Here is a 14,271-nt window from a genome sequence, read left to right as displayed (position 1 = left end):
AGCTCAAATCACTGAGGTATTTCAGAAGACATGGTCTTGGTGTCCACAATGTGGCCTGACTTCAACCACTAATAAAAGAACGTGTATTATGTGTTGTTTGTTTTTAATAGGCAAAACTAGAATTAACTCAATCTGAGGTGTCAGCGTAATGTCATATAACATGTTATAGAAAACTTGGTCAACATTTATATTGAGCTTTGTCCTTGGATCTCACACCATTCCTCTAGTCCCATGTTGTGCTCTAGTATGCGTCTTGTGCCATCGTCTAATGCACATTTGTTAGTGTATTGAGGAGATGCTGTGCCTTGTACAGATGTATCGGTATAAATTCATCAGTACCTATGTAGCAAGTACTTGGGGGAAAACTGCATTATAAGATTTCTGCCTGCCCAAGACCAAGGCAATGTGTGACAATGGGGAGTTAAATTTGTAAGTGATCATGATACGTGAAGCTGAACAACATGTTTACTATTCATAAATGAAAGGTAAATAAAGATACATGTTAACTTACACTATATTATTTGAATAGCTGTGAATTTGTAAGTGCCTTAGCTCCTTTCTTAAAATGAAGGCTTAGGGATCCCAGAACACAAGCTAAAATAATAACATTTGATTTATATACCTCCCTTCAGGACAACTTAACACCTACTCAGAGCAGTTTACAAAGTATGTTGTTATCCCCACAACAAGCACACTATGAGGTGAATGAGAGAGCTATAGAAGAGCTGTGACTGACCCAAGGTCACCCAGCTGACTTCAAGCAGAAGAGTGGGGAATCAAACCTGATTCTCCGGATTAGATTCCTGCCACTCTTACCCACTACACCAAACTGGTGTAGGGAATTGGTAATGACAAGTTAAGATGTTCTCAGATTCCGCTGTTAATGATGCAGGTAAGTGATCGGCTGCATAGGTAAAAAGCCACACTTATTTCTGTCTATTTACACAGTAGCAGAGTGCTTCATAGAATTCTTCTCAGCTCACATTCTACTCTCTCGTAGAGAGTACAATATACTCTCTTGTACAATATATTTCTCTGGGATATTTCTCTGCATCTCTTCCCTATTTGCCAGACAACTTGGGTGATACATAGTTTGCTATAAGGTATTTTCCGGGGTTTCCACCCTGTTACTTTGTTATTTGCTAGGATTGAGCTGAAACATCAGTCTAGATGTTCTCAAGAGGTACCAGAGTGGTGGCAGCCAATTACCAGGTGCTCTCCAGGGAAACCTTGGCTTAAGGGAATTCCCAGCAAGGAAAGTTGCCTTTCCCCTTCCTAACCATAATTATTTGTGATTTAGTGGAGCACATATAAGCACTAACCAAAATATCATGCTCAGAGTATTGTAAAGCTGTGGTCACAAGGAATGTCTTCATTAATCACAGTGGTCATGAATGTCTTTTTAACTTTCTTCTATTGATAGCAGAACCATGGTTTTTCTAAGTGAGATGCAGGGAAGTCTCTTTAACAATGCTACGCAGCTTGTTTGGATCAGAAGTCTGGGTAGGCATAGGCAGCCATTCACTCTATGGTAGTTTACTAAGGGAGCACATGTAACCACATTATTCATTTAGTCTCTATACCACCCAGATAACAGCTCACAAGAAACTTTTTTTTTGCCATCAAGTCACAGACGACATGCTGGCCCCATCGTTTTCAAGACAGGAGCCACTCAGAGGAGGATTGCCATTGCTTTCCTCTGCGTAATGACCCTGGACTTTCCTTGGTGGTCTCCCATCCAAGGGCTGAGCCTGCTTAGCATTCAAGATCTAACAAGATTGGGCTATTCTGGGATATCCAGCATACCCTTTGAAATCGAGTGGCTCAGAGGATGTATGCCACTTGCCCAACTCCTTGAATACTCCAAAGCTGCCTTTTGTAAAAGATACTGAAAGAAATATGTTGAGGGCCCATGTAGTTCATTTACCAGGATACACAGTCTAAACTCCACAACATACACTAGCATGTGGATCAATGAATCAGGTCTGATGCCATTGAATAGTGGGAACCAACATGGCTACCTACCTGAAATGTTGTAGAAGAGTTACTAGTGTGGGACGTATCCTGTGGGGTTTCACAGAGCATAGTCATATCCTCATTCTATTCAACCTCTATGGTAAAGCCATTAGGACAAATCATTTATAGTTTGGGGACTGGCTGTCATCAATATGCTGATGACACACAGCTCTATATCTTTATCCAAATCACCTGGTGATGCAGCAGAGGTCCTGAATCTCTGCCAGTCTGCTGTGGTTAAATAGCTAAGAATGAACAAATTGAAAGTAAATCCTGGCAAGACAGAGATTAATGCTGGTTGAGAAGGCAAATATCTTGAAGGACATTGTGGCTCCCACTTTTGAGGGGATTCAGCTGACTCTTGAAGACTGTTAATAGCCTAGGGGTTAAAGAGGAGCCAACATTACTGCTTCAGAAGCAAGTTTATGCAGTGGCAAAAAGCACTTCAAGATAGCTTCTACCTTGACAGGACTGATATAGCCACTTGGATTCAGGCCACCGTAACATCAAGACTAGACTACTATAAAGCACTTTACATAGGTATCCCCTTGAATCAACTTCGAGACTCCAGCTGCTGCAAAATGCTGCAGCTTAGTTATTACCAGGAGCTAAGAGGTACATGCATATTACTCTCTCCATCGGCTACCCATCATTTACCCAGGCACAATTCAAGATATTCAACAAAGCCCTTCATGGTCGTGGTCCTTCATATCTCCACAACCACTTCTCCCCTATGCTCCTCCAAGCCAATTTTGCTCATCTGACCATGCAAATGGACGAAATCAACAATCCATACCCATGCATTCTCTGGTTTCATTCATTCATCTCAATTGAAGGCCTGGAAAGGAACATAGAATGAACCATGATGCATATTTCCAGCTTTCTCAGTTCTACATGAAAATGTTATGTTACTTGTTATGGTAAAATGTTGTTATTGCATATTATAGTATAAGAACAATTTGTTTTAGTAATATAAGTTTAAGATTTTATGCGTGCATATTTAGAGATAGTAGCCAAGAAGCATTGTACAATTTATTTTCAGGATTGGAGATTCTATGGAAAAGACTGAACCAGACAGATGAGAGACAATGTGCATGAGATGTTGTTGCTGTTTGTTCTTTTTTGTTTTGCTGTTTGCCCTGTTCTTCTTTTGGATCGTACCACCTCCAGAAGTTCCAGCGGCAACGCACACGTCGCACCTGATCAGCAAACTGATTCGAATAATGGATCCAGAGTGACGGATACACTTATTTCTTAACTTTGAAATGGTCTCAATTACCCGATACATGGAGTTGTGTTTGGAATCCGGAAAGTGTGAGACGAGTTACCCCAGATACTCGAGTGAGTAGGATAAATTGTGGAGAATCACCACAGGAGTTATGAAAAGACCTCGAGGGACAGGTGAGTATAAGATTTCATTATCACAGGGGCATATGTTCCATTCAAATTCAACAAAAGGCCAGAAATTGTCAGATATCTCTCCCAGTGGGAGAAATGGAACATGTGTTTATAGGAACAAAAGATCAAGACCCAGTCTTGATGGGGACAGTTCTGTGGGAAGAAAGAGCATGTGAGTGGGACATTTCCCTACTGACATGTGACCCAGAGGGGGAAGAGGAAGATGAAGCACCCCTTGCTTCGAGTCCAGACATTCTCCAAAAGACCAGTTCAACAAAGGAATCCATAGTAGCACTTGAAGGGTCACCCACCTCTGAGAGGACAGGTTGGGGAGTGACGTCACCCCAGACTGAACTTCCAAGGGGATGGTACTGCTTGTGGAACGCAACCACAGTCAGTAGAGTGACAGAAAGAATATCAATTCACGGATTCCAGTGCCCACAACCATCCACATCAATTCTGGACATGAGCATCCTTCTTCTACACGACAGTACATGCACACTCTCAAAGCAATATGGGAATACAAAATGTCACGTTCGCATACCCACAACCAAAACATCCCATGTTTTTCTAGATGGAGGTCTAGAAGGACCCTATCTATTTGGACTACAGACAGAAGGGGAAATATGTGTTTGGGAGACCAATCTGGTGAGTTGTGAAGGGGAAGCTTCCAGAGTGGAAGTGTTCAAATGGTTACTGGGAGAAACACGTGCAGGAAACTCAGAACCTAGGGACAATCCACAAGCTCAACCAGTGCTCCAAACGTTACAAAATGCTCATGATTTGGTAACTAAGGTTTCAGATATAATGCAGAAGGGACAACCAGAAAGATGCCCTTCCAGCATGGACGATGTCTGTGGAACAGGTCTGTTCACAGGTACTTGCAAAAGATATCGGATTTCCTGGATACCCACCAGACCTCGAGTGATACTGGTGAGTGAGACTGGAAAGCGATGTCCATATGAGGGAAAACCATTCATTCATTCAGAAACTGTTGGATTGCTGTTCATAAACATCATTCTTGAAGCACACAATTTAAATGATTCATACGTTTGCATTTGGTCTAGACGGGAATCAAGAGCCCAATGCTCTGATGGAGGGGGATGCATGATAAAGTTAATAGGAGATGGGGAACCCATAGAAGAGTGTATAGGCAGAGCAATTCTTCAACCACCAGTACCAAATGTACCAACACCCCCAAGAAAACCAGCCGCAACTCCAACATCACATTTGGCAATCCATCCTCCACGAGAGGGAGATGTTGTTGAGGAATCAGAGGATTTGGGAGAAGATTTAGATACCCACACCCAGCCAGAGGGGGAACCTGCATCAGGAGAAAGACATTTGGTGGGACCACCAATGATTTCCCCAGCAGCAGGAAATGATAGAGGAGAGGAAGGATTTTCTCTTCCAAGACCAGAAGTTGGGTTATGCACCCTGACAGGAACAGCAGCAATGTGTCCTGACAGATTGGCTTGGTGTGATAGGAGTTTAGTACAATGGGATCCCATGGAAGGGAATATTGTTTGGATGATGGCTCAAGGGGAAGATGATGCCATGGATTGTGAAATTTCAGGGGAGGAACTAATTGGAACACGGGTGACAATTTCTGGAAGAATTTGGCATATACTGCACATGCTCATATACTGCACTCTCAGCACATGCTGAGAGACATACCAGGGTATGCTCACAACATCTGTATATGGAATGGAGATGAGCCAGAAGACACCAATGCAATAGCAGATTGTTCCATGGAATACCATTACAAAGGGAGACTTATAAAGGAAAGGTTTGGGAAATTCACGGTTTCCAACAATGAAACAAATTGCGCTGTTTTGAAAGTTAACGCTTTTGCATTCACGGCTACAGGATACATTCCTATTTTTACACTTACGGGGTTTAATGGAACTCAGATGGCTGAGAGATGGCAAAATCTCAACAGTACGCTATTGACTCTGTCCGGTAGAGAATTTGTTATAAACGGAACTTGTCAACAGACGATATGGAAGTTAGATACTACTGAGATTGGCGAATGGGGTCCACCGCAATGGGATGTACAACTAGATGGCAGCGAATGTAACCGTCAACAGCCATTCATAACATTTCGATATCAGTGCCATCGACAATTTTCATCCGTTCCTGCAGAAGCTGGTATTTATCGATTACAACAACCAGGGAAAGTTCTTCAATTTGAAGTAGTAGCAGGGGAAAATGATCTGCTGAAACCACGAAAACATCCTTTAATTGGTCCCCATGTCGTGAAAAAGGACCATAAGATGAGAGCAATGCTAACTCCGGTTCGCTCTTTGAAGGAAATCAGATTGGATTTGACAGGATTAAACATATCTCAAGCAGTTCCGGAATGTGCTCCATATGTTACAACAAGTCATGAAGGATGGAAGAATTGGATAGATTTGTGGTACACAGTTCAGCTGGCTAAGACTCGTTTTGCCAGAGGATTGGACACTATATTGGGAGCATCAGGATTAGCAGCTGGAGCATTGGACGCAATGGACATAGAAGTGCTAGCTAACAAGATTAGTTATACTACCGCAGATATAAAGAAAATGGGAACTCCAATTGCTTCATCATTGGTTAAGCTAGGTGCAGGACAGAAGATGATAGCTAGTATTTTACCCTTTTGGCAACAGGTAGAACAGAAAGATGAGGAAGCTGTGGTGCAAGGACTTGCATCATTACAGATAAGTAGTGCGCTGGCTTTGGCCTGCACTCAAGCGCAAGATCTCACTCAAATGGTAGTTATGCAAATCATTCGAGAAGGGTTATTGGGGAATTTGCCCATAGAAATCAGATCTTTGCTTTGGAATAACGTAACCCAAGGAGAACGGGATTTGGTTGATTGGTGGAAGTTAGTAAATTTTACATATGATCCTCTTCAATCTAAAGTCACAGCATTTGTACTCACTGTATATCAAACTGATTACTATGATGTATACCCTATTGTACCTTTAGGAATCCAAGTGTCAGAAGGTTTAGTCATGTATGCTACAGACCATCACTCTTGGGCCTATATGAAACAAGGTAAATGGGAGACTCTTAACATGGAAGGATGTGTGTATTATGATAACTTAGGCTTCATTTGTGAGGATTATAATTTTCAGCAAAGAGATGAATGTTTTCACGAGAACCTGAATGGAACACAACGTTGTACTTTTGAAATTATGTCTGAATGGGGATCTTCTGTAGTATATGTTGGTTCTGGATGCATTTGTGTGAGAACACACTGTCCTCTAATCCATGTGGATGAATTTCAGTTATTTTATGTATCACCACAGATAAGCCGCTGCTATTGTTACGTAACGCAAATCAGAGGATGTAATTTTCATTATCATATTCCTCAATGGACAGCTCAACTAATGTAGCAGCATCCACATTTGTACAAACATACAACCTGTAACTTTAGGAATGGATTTGGACGTTTTAAGAAAGCTAGTCCAACATCCTGAGCTGCAGAAACACCTACAGACAGTTAAGCAGACAGGAGATTCAATAGCAATGGAAGTTCAACATGATGGGTCTTGAATCTTAAAAGTGGCAGAAAGGATAGCCACCATAGGAGGAGAATCTTTGTGGTCCTCCATTTTCTTTGATGTTCTCAGCCCAACCGCAGCAAGCTTTTTAAGGTTTGTGACACACCCTATTACTGTTTTGCTTCTTTGTCAAATATTCTTGTTACTTTTCCTGGTGGTGATAGTCTTTTGGATCAGGCATAAGCTGAAATCGCTGCAAGGATTTTGTCATGGGCTAGAGTTTTCATTGTCGGGGAGCAGCATTCAAAAACCCTGTGCCTAGATAACGCAGCCTGACGGCTCAGGTTGGTCTGTTTGTGGCGTGATTGTGAATTTGGAAACCTACGTCTTCCTTATCATTCCCAATCAAGAGGGGAAGATGTTGTATTCCTGTATAGTGAAGCCAGCCTATTTTCTATAATCCTGAACTCCATTTTTAAGTATGGAAAGCACCAGAATATTTTACTTGACATTAAGCTATGCTCATTTGGGACAGATTCCAAAACGACATATTCTGAACAGGAGAGGACAAGTAGTGTTTGCTTTTGCTGTTTGCATTAGCCAGTGTACAGAAGCAAAAATCGATAGCAGGTCAGTATCTTGTCAGGCGGCCAGAATCTGACCATGCTCAGTGTCACAGAAACCTAGCAGAAAAGGGGGGGGGGCTGACGAATAGCAAACTCAGAGGCTTATTTCAAACAGACAATCTTTCTGACTTTTTAAGATTCAAAGACGTTAAAACACAGTAACTTTCACATCTACTCTTATGTCTAAAGAAAGAAAACACTGTGCACACACTAGCAATCATGAGAACACAATTAAAGAGAGGAAAAAGAGGAAAATCCACAGCAAGAGAGATTCTTTTAAGAGCTTTTGGTCTTAAAGAGGAAACTCTAACAGTCCAATACTAGTTCAAGTCACTTAGAAACACTGCCTTGACTATAACATCACGCTGACACTAACCACATGATTGTTTTGCTGGAAACACATATACATGCATGCATATATCCATATATTCACAGCTCAATCAATCTCATTATATCTCTACATGAAATAACTCAGCAATCACTATACATATATCAATCACATAGGCCTTAATCATAAGGAACTAAGGATATACTGAACCAAACAAAATGGAGTCTAAATGAACCTTTGAATGGAAACGTGGCAATAAGCTAAGATCTAGGGGATTTTTGCTGATACATGATATTCATATGAGTAATGATAACAAATATTAAGGGATCAGAATGACCTGACCGTTTTACAGATGTCACGATCTCAGCGCAAATTCTGCAAATGTTACAATTTTTAGGTGATTTCCAGTGCCAGGAATGACTCTGAAGAATCTCATTGGTGAATTTGAATGGGATGATGTAGGCCAAAACTGTATAAAAATAAGCAAGAAAACCATGGAGTCTAAGAAGCTAGGAGGAGAGAAAGGAAGGAATACCTCCTTGCTATCTCTCTCCTTTTCCTTTCAGATTGGCAAAGCGCTCTCCCATTCTTTCCATCAACGAGAATCTCTGGGACATCTCCAGGATTGGTAAGATGATTTACTATGCCTTGTTGCAGCCTAGGCTGATGGCGCGGAGGATGGGAAGCGCTGGCGACAAACTGAGACCACACACTGGCTGGGTGAAAATAGGCCACAACTTTATTGCGAACAGCAGGTAAGGAGCGAAGGCAGTCATATGGATCGGATCCCCAAGCATCGGCTGGCCCGCCTGCCAGCCGATGAACCCTCCCCCCTCAGGCCCCAGCTGAGGGGGGGCACCCAAGGAGCGGCATTAAGGGGGAGATCATCTGGGTGTACACCCCTGCATGATTCCCCTGTCGCCTGGTGGTGAGTCCGCCTGGCAGCCCCCGAGCTGGGCATGCACCTCCGTGACTCACCCCCAAGATTCCTTATGGGAATCCCCTTACAGGAACCAGGGCGGAGGCCCTGATTCCCCCAAAAGAGATCCGATCCAATGACCAACCGCCAAAAGTTGTGACAAAGAAGAACACCATACAAGCAATGAAAGAAAGGGAGCGGTGGGTGGGATTCGCCGCCCGAGCCGAGTGATCTGAGGCCGGGCCGGGCCCTAAATAAATACCCAGCCGGCGGACCAGAGGGAAGACTGCCTCCCCGAGGTCCGCCGGCTGGCCCGGCCCCGCCCCCCCGGCCGGCTGATTGGCCGGCCGGAATTCAAATTCTATTGGATGCTGGCTGCCCGGCAGAGACCGAGTCAGCCAGCATACCGGCCGCCGCGCCTGCCCTGCCCCCGCGCCTCCCGGCAGCAAACCAGGCTCCCGGTAAGTCGGGCGCCCGCGCTTGCAGCCTAGGCTGATGGCGCGGAGGATGGGAAGCGCTGGCGACAAACTGAGACCACACACTGGCTGGGTGAAAATAGGCCACAACTTTATTGCGAACAGCAGGTAAGGAGCGAAGGCAGTCATATGGATCGGATCCCCAAGCATCGGCTGGCCCGCCTGCCAGCCGATGAACCCTCCCCCCTCAGGCCCCAGCTGAGGGGGGGCACCCAAGGAGCGGCATTAAGGGGGAGATCATCTGGGTGTACACCCCTGCATGATTCCCCTGTCGCCTGGTGGTGAGTCCGCCTGGCAGCCCCCGAGCTGGGCATGCACCTCCGTGACTCACCCCCAAGATTCCTTATGGGAATCCCCTTACAGGAACCAGGGCGGAGGCCCTGATTCCCCCAAAAGAGATCCGATCCAATGACCAACCGCCACCAGAGCCCCCCCGGGGGCTCCCGCCAAAGCTCCTACCGCCGCAACCACTCCAGCAGACCATCCCTGAGGTCCTGCAGCCAAATGTCATGCCCCCAGCTGGACAGGTGCACCCCGTCTGGGCGGAACAATGCCTCCATGCGGAATGATATGTCTGAGTGCCGGATGAGCAGGCCCCCGGCAGCGGAGATGTAATGTCCCATGGCGCGGGCCACCCTTTGCCGGATTCCGTCCACCTTCTCGGGGTGGCGCGCAAAACGCCAGCAGCGCCTCTGGAGCAAGTCCGACCACAGGAAGGAAGTCCGAGGGAACAGCCCCCTTAGATAGTCCAGGTCACTGCACATCGCCCGTTTCAGCTCTGGAGCCTCCCGCCTGCCCAGGTCGTTTTCTCCCAGCTGGATGATCAAGGCGTCGGGTGGGCTCTCCCGGCGGGCCTGCCGCAACAAGGTGGGAACCAGCGCCTCCCACCGCATGCCCCGGGAGCCAATCCAGCGAATCTCGATGCGATCGCCCAACCCAAGGTGTCTTCCCCATCCTGAAGACGCCGCGTACTTTCCGGCCCAATGCACGATACTGTGGCCACAAATCCAAACAATCCTCCGGCACCCTGAAACATGAAGCATAAACAGAATCAATGAGCCAGAGCCCGGGCAGGGCGGATGTAAGTGCGGAAGGCCCGGGACCGCCAGCGGCCGAGCCGCTGGATGGCAGACGCGGGGAGCCCGAGGCCTGCCGCCACTGTGGCTGCGCCAATGCGAAAGGAATGGGATGCGAAGCTCGCTGACGGGAACCCAGCTGCCTGTAGGCATGCCCGCAGCAGGGCCGCGAACTGGTAGCTTGTAAACGGGGCGCCGCCCCTGTGCACCAGGAAGGGGCCGGGGAGGGGAGGCCGGACTGCTAGGTAAGACTGGACGGCCCTGACTGGACAGATGGCCTGCTCCCGAGAGGCCCGCAGGCTGACAGAGATCCCCCGGCCCCGTTGGTCGGTTTTTGATTGCCGGACCGAGATGGTGACCCTGCGCCTGGAAAGAACCTCGTCCCCCGCTCCCAGGGCCCTGCCAGAGGCATCCTGGCGGGACCCTGCCACCAGTTCGCTGACCCTGAAGGCCCCGAAAAAGGCCAGGGTGAAGGCCACGTGTACAAGCCGTTCCTCGTACGAAGACCAGCAGATGTCTGGGAGCGCCTGCAAGATCGCCCGCAGGATGGGCAGGGTGATGGGCCTGCGCTGGTCAGGTGCCCGCGGGGAGACCCTGCCCCACCCCTCTATGGCCCTGCGAGCCTGGAAACCGTCACATGGATCGGGGAATCCTTCTGCCTTGCAGACGAAAGAGATTCCCGACAACTCGCGCCGCATAGTTCCTGGAGCGAAGCCAGATCCTCGCAGGTGGGCCAGGTAACGCAGCACCGTGGTCTTGGATGGCGGCCAGGGGTCCCGGTCTCCTTCCTTTCCGATGAAGGTGAGGAAGCGCGCCACTGCCTTGGCATAAGCCCGCAGAGTAGAGGGAGCCACTGAGCTGAGAATTCCCTGCGTCACTGTGTCTCGCCAATCCGCCACAGGTTCACCGGGAATGGGTCGGGAGTGCGTGCCGCTTGAGGGGCCAGCGAGAAGAACTTCTCCATCTGGAAGCGAGACAGCGCATCTGCCATGCTGTTATCCAAACCTGCTACGTGCCGGGCTGAAAATGAGATGTTAGCGGAAAGACAGCATAGAACAAAATGCCGGATGAGCCGCATGACCCGCTCAGAGCGAGAGGACTGCTTGTTAATCACCCGGACAGACGCCTGGTTGTCGCACCAGAAGAGGACCCGTTTGTCCCTGAACTCCTCCCGCCAGATTGTAACAGCGACCAAGATGGGAAACAGCTCCAGGAAGGTGAGGTCCCTGAGGATCCCGGAGCTGGCCCAGGATGAGGGCCATCGCTGGGCGCACCACCTCCCTTTGAAGAAGACCCCAAACCCCAGGCTGCCCGCTGCATCCGACTGCACCTGCAAGTCGGAGCCTGGGGAGAGGGCACATTGCCACAGCGAGACCCCATTGTAATTGGAGAGGAACTCCCCCCAGACTCTGAGATCCTCCTTTATCCCCTTAGTGAGCCGAATGTGATGGTGCGGTGCCGATGCCCCTCTGCACGCCCTGGCCAGGCGAGCGCAGAAGGCCCGGCCCGGGGAAACCACTCGGCAGGCAAAGTTGAGATGCCCCATGATGGACTGGAGGTCCCTTAAGGTGCACTTCTCCCGAGGGAGAGTGGACTCAATGATGGCCCGCAGCCGAGCTAACTTGTCCTGGGGGAGGCGGGAAAGGCCTGCCTCGGAGTCGAGTTCAATCCCCAGGTAAGTGAGACGGGAGGAGGGGCCCTCCGTCTTTTCCGGCGCGAGTGGGACCCCCAGCTCCTCAGCCAAGTCCTGGAAGATCCTGAGCCGAATAGCACAAGTGTGACCACCAGGGGGCGCCATGATCAGGAAATCATCGAGGTAATGAGTAATGTGGGGGGAACCCATGCGATCCTTGGCGGCCCACTCCAGGAAGGTGCTGAATGCCTCAAAGGCGGCACAGGCAACGGAGCACCCCATGGGCATGGCCCTGTCCACGTACCATTGATCCCTGAACTTGAAACCCAGGAGGCAAAAGTCCTGGGGGTGAACTGGAAGTAGCCTGAAGGCGGATTGAACATCACACTTGGCCAGGAGGGCCCCCCGCCCGCAGGACTGGACGAGGCGGACCGCTTGGTCAAAGGAGGCATATCTAACTGAGCACAGCTCCTGGGGGATGCAATCATTGACTGAAGAACCACGCGGGTATGACAGGTGATGTATGAGTCTGAACTCTCCAGGGGCCTTCTTGGGGACGACCCCCAGAGGAGAAACGCTGAGGTTAGGTAACGGGGGGGAAGAGAAGGGGCCAGACACCCGACCAGCCCCCACCTCCTTGGCAATTTTGGCAGCGACCACCTTGGGCAACTCCTTTGCAGACTTAAGGTTGCCCGAGGAAGTGGCCACACGGGGGCCCGTGAAAGGAATACGGAAGCCTTTGGAGAAGCCTTCCATCAGGAAGGCAGCCGCCAGCCTGTTAGGGTATTGTTCCAGGAGGGGGCGGAGGGCCTGCAGGCGGATAGGTGTGTGAGCCAACCCTAACTCCGCGCAGCCAGGGCTACTTGCTGCTGCTGCTGGGCTGGTGACCGGCGGTGGAACTCGACCCCCCATCCCTATGGGCACCGCCATTGGAGGACCGGCCCCCCCGAAAGGGCGCCGTGGCCTGGGAACCTCGAGGGCATGCCTGCCGGGAGTGTGGGGCCCCACAAGACTCGCAACTGTGCTCATAGCGGCACTTGTGCCGCTGGCACTTGCCCTGGTTGAATTCCCAGCAAAGGCCGCGAGGCCTGTCCCGCCGGCTGAACCAGCGTCCCCCCCAGGCAGTCTCTGCCCGCCCTTTCATTTGTGGGCCCACCAGCCAGAGCCAGAGCTTCTGGCTGATGAGATCCCACCTGGCCCTGGGGTTCTGAGAAGCCCTCTTCCGGAAGGCCTCATCGTAGTCCATAGCTGCCGCGTCCCCGGCCAGGGCCCGGGCCCGTAGGACGTTGCTCAAATGGTTGGACAAATGCCACCCCCGTTGCGGATACGCTATCTGCACCACCCCCATGTAGACAGTGAACCCCTCCATCCAGTTACTAAAGGTTCGTTCAGCTGTCTCCTTTTTTGGCACCTTTTTTTCCCGTTTGTTGGACGGGGGGCACCTCCCGTCCTCAGCCTCCGGCCTGAGGAGGGAGAAAACGTCTACGTAGAACCCGTTAAGGATTCTCCCCCGGGCCTTGCGAGATAGGTGAATCCCCGGGGGATCCTCTTCGTCCGTGAAGGACCTAGAGGAAGGGGGAGGTGTTTTGTCGTCCTCTGCTCCCCAAACCTCCCGGGAGTCCCCAGCGCCAGCTGCCCCCCTGCGCCGCAACGCCCAGCCTGGGAGCCCGGGGATGGCGGCCCCTGCATCCCAGTAGCCTGGCCCGCCACACTCATCTTCCGATGAGGACTCACCTGTGGATCCCTCGCTGTCTGAATCCTCCTGGCGCCGGCGGCTTCGGCTCGTCTTCCTGGGGGCCTTCCTTCTTTTGGTGGAGGGGCGCCGCCTGCGGCTGGAGCTCCTGGAACTGGAGCTTGATGACCTCTCACCTTGACGCCCTCTGGCAGGGCTGCTTCTCCTTCTCTTGCTGCGCCCGCTTGAGGGGACCTCGACAGGCCCTGGGGGATGTGCGGCTCCCCCAGGCCTGGAGTTCCCCAGGCTCTCCACCCTGGCTGAGAGCAACTCCAATGTGCGGCTGATACTCTGGAGGGAGGAGGCTGTGCTATCCTCAGCTGCCCTCCCTCCGTGCTCTGTGCCTTTCCTCTTGGGGGGAAGCCTGGGGCGGGCCTCCCTCGCCTGCCCCCTACCCCCTCTGGATACCGCGGTGTGGGGGAGCTCCGTGGAGGGGGAGGAACCCTTTGGGGGTGCCCGCTGCCGGCCTCTCCCGGTGTCGGGCTTCCTCCCCTGGCCCCCGGCCGTCTTCTTGGGTTTCCCGCCCCCGGGGCCCTTCTTGCCCTTGCTACCGGCGCCCCCCCTGGGGCTGGCCCT

At 50.3% G+C, this 14,271-nt stretch overlaps 1 protein-coding gene across 1 annotated transcript in view; it reads left to right on the top strand.

Annotated features, from left to right (window-relative positions):
- Nucleotides 1-8,374: 8,374 nt before the first annotated feature.
- Nucleotides 8,375-14,271, top strand: part of ENTREP1 (endosomal transmembrane epsin interactor 1) — a 45,863-nt gene continuing 39,966 nt past the window's right edge. The window contains exon 1 of the mRNA XM_054987506.1: nt 8,375-8,487. The gene's annotated coding sequence lies outside the window, so the exon portion shown is untranslated. The remainder of the gene's footprint in view (nt 8,488-14,271) is intronic.

The sequence above is a fragment of the Eublepharis macularius genome, chromosome 8, assembly GCF_028583425.1.
Source record: "Eublepharis macularius isolate TG4126 chromosome 8, MPM_Emac_v1.0, whole genome shotgun sequence".
NCBI lineage: Eukaryota > Metazoa > Chordata > Lepidosauria > Squamata > Eublepharidae > Eublepharis > Eublepharis macularius.
Note: the sequence above shows the minus strand (reverse complement) of the source record. Positions and strands in the feature narration are given on the sequence as shown.